Genomic DNA, 5,741 nt, shown 5'->3' on the forward strand with positions numbered 1-5,741 from the left:
ACACTGCCTCCGTAACTATTGAATGAATGGAACAAGGGGTAAGAAAGATCTTGGACAGCACTCCGGTTTAAAAGAGATGAAAAACTTGATAAAATGAAAGAGCTTGAGCAAAAGGGACACTACACTCCGGTTAAAAGGATAAGCATGAAAAGAACAGGATCCTGACAAGAACGAGAAGAAAGGTTGAAGAGAGCAGCAACACAATTCCTCCGGAAGAAAGAAATAGAAGATAGATCATTGAGATAAAAGAATGTAGAAGAAAATGCCAACTTCTTCTACAAAAGAGCTTGAAAAGGTATCCTTAGGAGAAGGGTCGAACGGAGTTGTTGGAAAAAACCAACAACGAAAAGAATAAGCTTGATATGGTCTTATGGAATACATCTCAAATTATGAGGTGACAACCTGGCACCCACGGGAAAAGAATTGATTGGATTTATATGAACAAGGAGACGAGAAACTTATTTCACCGGGAGGATAAAAGAAGAACTTGGGTCATTTATAAGCACCATAATAGCAACAAACCTTAGAGAAGGCTTTAGGTGAAATATAACCCAAGATAACTCCAATGACGAGATTGATGGATTTCAAATATCTCATTCATGACAACATGTGAATCATGAAACATGAATTCAAATTATCAAGAATGACATAATACCACCTCCAATGATACGGAAAAAAGAATTGCACTCCGGATTACAGGATGAAGAAAGCATGAGCTCCTCAGAAAAGAATGTTGATGAACGCTTCGAGAAGGAATTAAATCCTTTATGAACCATCATGTAGAGTCTCCATGAAGAATTCCAGTAAGAAAAGAATGATCAAACGAAAGGAAAGAGAGGTTGAAAACACAAGGTGAATCCTTGCAATGATTTGATGGATCTTTGGAATGATAATTGAAATAACTTTGAGCTCCGGAAAAGAAAGATGGACAACTTGAATCGAGAATTTGATGAACCTCCGAAATAAGGAATTAATCACTTGGATGAAGCAAGAATAAGAATTACGTTATGCGTATCCTTCACCAATTAAATTGATGACAATCAACGGATTTGGCAAACTACTTATTCTCGTATAAAGGATTAAGATAGGTATAACATAACTTGAGAACGTCTTCAATGAACCGCCGGTAGGATTGAAACAACGAATGAATTAATATGATAAACGAAGGAAGAGGAACTCTTGAACGAACCACCGTAAGAATTGAAAATGATCGAAGTAGGGGTGAATCACCGGTAAGAATTAGCAAATGAACGAAGGTGCTTGAGAGAATTTAGATACAAGAGAACGAAGGGATCACGAACTGATTAGAGATTACTTGAACGAAGCACCGGTAAGATAGGAGAATGATAACTGACAGCTGAGAATGAATAAACCTGAATTGATGGACTCCGGATAACAAACTAAGAAGACTCTTGAATTGCTTCGGATAGGTGAAAAGAATTTTTCACGATCAAAACAATTACGAGAGGATGGCAACAAACTAGAATCACGAATCTTGAAGAGAATGGAGCAAGATTAAAGAGAAACTCTTCTTCGGTCTTCAAATTTTGAGAATGACGATGAGAAACACCACCGTGAATTGTTGAGATACTCCAAAAGAATCAAAAGCGAAGAGGTAGAGCCAACGATGAAAAGAATTTAACCGATCTTGGAGAAAGACATTTGACTGATGATAAATCATTCTTACGTCAAACTTTGAAAGATTTGAGAATAGCTCCGGTAAAGTAAGAAGAGTAAGGTAAGATCCTGGGAAAAGACCTGTGGGTTAGGGCCCACTCAAAAGAAACATCGTAGAACGATTACTTGAAAAAGGAGATTGCACCAGTTGAATTAAATGGCTTGAATAAGATAAGAACCTCGCAAAAGCTTGAACAGATTGAGAATGGAAACGAATCTTCTGAGATATCTTGAGCACTCCGGAACAATTGAATAGTGAGAAATGAATGAATATGAGGAGCACCGGTAAGAGAAGGTACTTGAAACGAGGAAAAAGGATATGATCAACACCAAAAGCTTGAATTGAATCCACCGGAGAAGAAAAGAATGAAGAATGACGAACGAGTAGAGCATCTTCATGAGAAACACCGGGTAAAAAAACATGAAGGAAAAAGAATGGAGAGACTTCCATCAATAAAATGGATAGTGATTAAGAAATCTGAATCCTTGAAGAAAAAGGGTGGGTGGGCGGGAAAACAAATGCAACTTGGAATGGATGAAACGAACACCGTTGGAAAACCCAAGAGGTGATCTTGCGGATGTTGAAGTGATCGGATCCACTTGAAGAGAAAAAACGCCGGTTGAAAAGGACTGACATGACAATCTCGATTATCATGAGGATTGGTATCCACATCGGAGTATGAGAACACCATTTCAGAAAAAGTATGGAATCAACATTTGACTTCGATGCAACTCGAATACCACAATTCAAAAACAAAACAAAGGATTGGCTTGCAGAATAAGCCGGAACAAACATATGATAGAGATTTCTTCCGAAGTTTTCATGGTGGGGCCTACACGGGCTCGATCGTACAGCACCATCATGTACAACGCAATGCACATGACATACGAAGCGTCCCCGAGTCGGCATAGCCAAGGACTCTTTAAGACACAACGAGACCACTGTAAAACCAACCGTGAATAGGCGGACCACTAGACGTCGAACCCCAATTTCATATCATACATCTGTCGGAAAGATATCCTAAGAGCTACTTGAATTCCCACCTATAAACTCCTGAACCTTTCCAGTTATGCAATCAGGTGTTGGGGATACAGGGGAAGCATAATATCTCACCCAAAACTAGCAAATCCTACATCCAGCTGTATCCATCCTTCAACACATAACCAAGAAACCTTCGGAAATCATCTACCTCAACCTTCGAAAAGCATCCGTTATACGAGTTATGGCAATACTCCTGAACTCCCGCCCCAGTACTGGGTGGCGTCGAGGTTATCTCACCAACAACTGCATAAAAGAGATTTTTGATGTCGGCGAAACTAAACTCAGGTATTCCAGAACTGCAACGATAAAATTGTGATGACAACACCTCGGAGCTCAACTCCCCGGGACACTGCCACAACCCCTAAATGACAGGAGGCACCAAGAACAATGTTCTCATCACAAATCGATCTGAACGATTCCAAGATACCCGCGTGATCTTAAAAAAAATTTAGTGAAATTTGAGAAGAGAAGAGCCAAAACTCTACGTCAGGATGCCTCACCAGAGCGATGAAGGGACTAGGAAGTAAAAAGAATTCCTAAACTCTCCGATATATAATTCCTAAATGACTCAAAACATTTTTCTAGACTCAACTCGTCAGCTAATTCGATCAAGCAGTGGGGGCTCCTAAGGTCGGGGAAGGCTCTGATTACCAACTTGTAACGCCCTCGATGCGGCTATATCTCCCACATGTCGAAGCACGACTTAGAGGCATAACCGCATTGAAAGCAATGTCGCAAGTGAGATAATCTTCACACAACCCATGTAATATATAAGGGACAGAGATACATAGTTGGCTTACAATTGCCACTTCATACAATTACATGAATAAAGCATTACAACATCCAAATACAGTCAAGGTCCGACTATGGAACCAAAATAAAAGAAGACTACCCCAAATGCTACACAGATCCCCGATCGACCCCAACTGGGCTCCACTACTGATCAACTAGAAACGGGTCAACACAAAGGACAAGATCTTCATCGAGCTCCTCCTTGAGCTTGGTTGCGTCACCTGCACGGTCTCATCGGCACCTGCAAGCTGGTTTTGGAAGTATCTGTGAGTCACAGGGACTCAGCAATCTCGCACCCTCGCGATCAAGACTATTTAAGCTTATGGGTAAGGTAAAGGTATGAGGTGGAGTTGCAGCAAGCGACTAGCATATATGGTGGCTAACATACGCAAATGAGAGCGAGAAGAGAAGGCAAAGCACGGTCGAACAACTATGATCAAGAAGTGATCCTAGAACAACCTACGTCAAGCATAACTCCAACACCGTGTTCACTTCCCGGACTCCGCCAGAAAGAGACCATCACGGTTACACACGCGGTTGATGTATTTTAATTAAGGTCAACTTCAGGTTTTCTACAACCGGACGTTAACAAATTCCCATCTGCCCATAACCGCGGGCACGGCTTTTGAAAGTTCAAATCCCTGCAGGGGTGTCCCAACTTAGCCCATGACAAGCTCTCACGGTCAACGAAGGATATACCTTCTCCCGAGACATTCCGATCAGACTCGGTATCCCGGTTCTATAAGACACTTCGACAAGTTCAAACAAATCCAGCAACACCGCCCGAATGTGCCGACAAATCCCGATAGGAGCTGCACATATCTCGTTCTCAGGGCACACTCAGATGAGACATCCTACGAGTAAAACCAAACCTCAAGTTGCCCCGAGGTGGCCCCGCAGTCTGCTCGGTCGGACCAACACTCAGAGGAGCACTGGCCCGGGGGGTTAGAATAAAGATGACCCTTGAGTCTGCAGAACCCAAGGGAAGGTGGTAGGTTGTTAGTGCAAATGGTAAAACCAAGGTTGGGCATTGCTGGAGGAGTTTTATTCAAGGCGAACTGTCAAGGGGTTCCCATTATTACCCAACCGCGTAAGGAACGCAAAATCCGGGAACATAACACCGATATGACGGAAACTAGGGCGGCAAGAGTGGAACAAAACACCAGGCATAGGGCCGAGCCTTCCACCCTTTACCAAGTATATAGATGCATTAATTAAATAAGAGATATTGTGATATCCCAACAAAATATCCATGTTCCAAACATGGAACAAGCTCCAATCTTCACCTGCAACTAACAACGCTATAAGAGGGGCTGAGCAAAGCGGTAACATAGCCAAACAATGGTTTGCTAGGACAAGGTGGGTTAGAGGCTTGGTTCAACAATATGGGAGGCATGATAAACAAGTGGTAGGTATCGCAGCATAGGCATAGCAAAAGAGCGAGCAACTAGCAAGCAAAGATAGAAGTGATTTCGAGGGTATGATCATCTTGCCTGAAATCCCGCAAGGAAGAAGAACGAGTCCATGATGAAGACAAATGGACATAGACGAACGGGTCCTCACAAACGCGACGTTATCAGAACCAACCCGAAGAAGCAAACACCGGAAAGAAGCACACAACATAGTAAACAGCCACGACATGAACATGGCATGATGCACAATCAACTATGATGCATGTCCGGTTTAATGATACATGGCATGGCATGGCAAAGTGCAACAAACAACACTACAACTTAAGTGGAGCTCAATAAGCAACGGAGTTGCATATTGAAGAAAACACCACATGACTTATTTAGTTCTCTCTCGTTTAGGTACCCAACAATATTAAATGTTGTTAAACAGGCAAGGGGTGAAGCATAAAGAAACTATCTATCTAGGCAAGTTTAAATGAGACCGGAAATAACAAACAACAAATCCGGAAACTCCTCATGTGCATATATTAGGTTTGGTCCTGTTCTGCCCTAAACCATATTTTAGAGTTGTTAAACATGCAAGATGATGCCACCATGTTAAACTAGGCAAAATTCTACCCCATTTACATATAAAGTTTATTAAATTTGGAGCTACGGTTAATTAGTTATGAATTAAAACATTTTAACATGGCATATGAGCAAAATTACACAAACAGCCTTTTCAACATTTTTAACATGCAAGAAAGTTGGATATTGTGAAACTAGACGAGAATCTAAGCATTTTACATATATAACTTATTTTAAACCGATGCACGGTT

The sequence above is a fragment of the Triticum urartu genome, chromosome 6A (assembly GCF_056163025.1).
Source record: "Triticum urartu cultivar PI428250 chromosome 6A, HENAU_Tu73, whole genome shotgun sequence".
Lineage (NCBI taxonomy): Eukaryota > Viridiplantae > Streptophyta > Magnoliopsida > Poales > Poaceae > Triticum > Triticum urartu.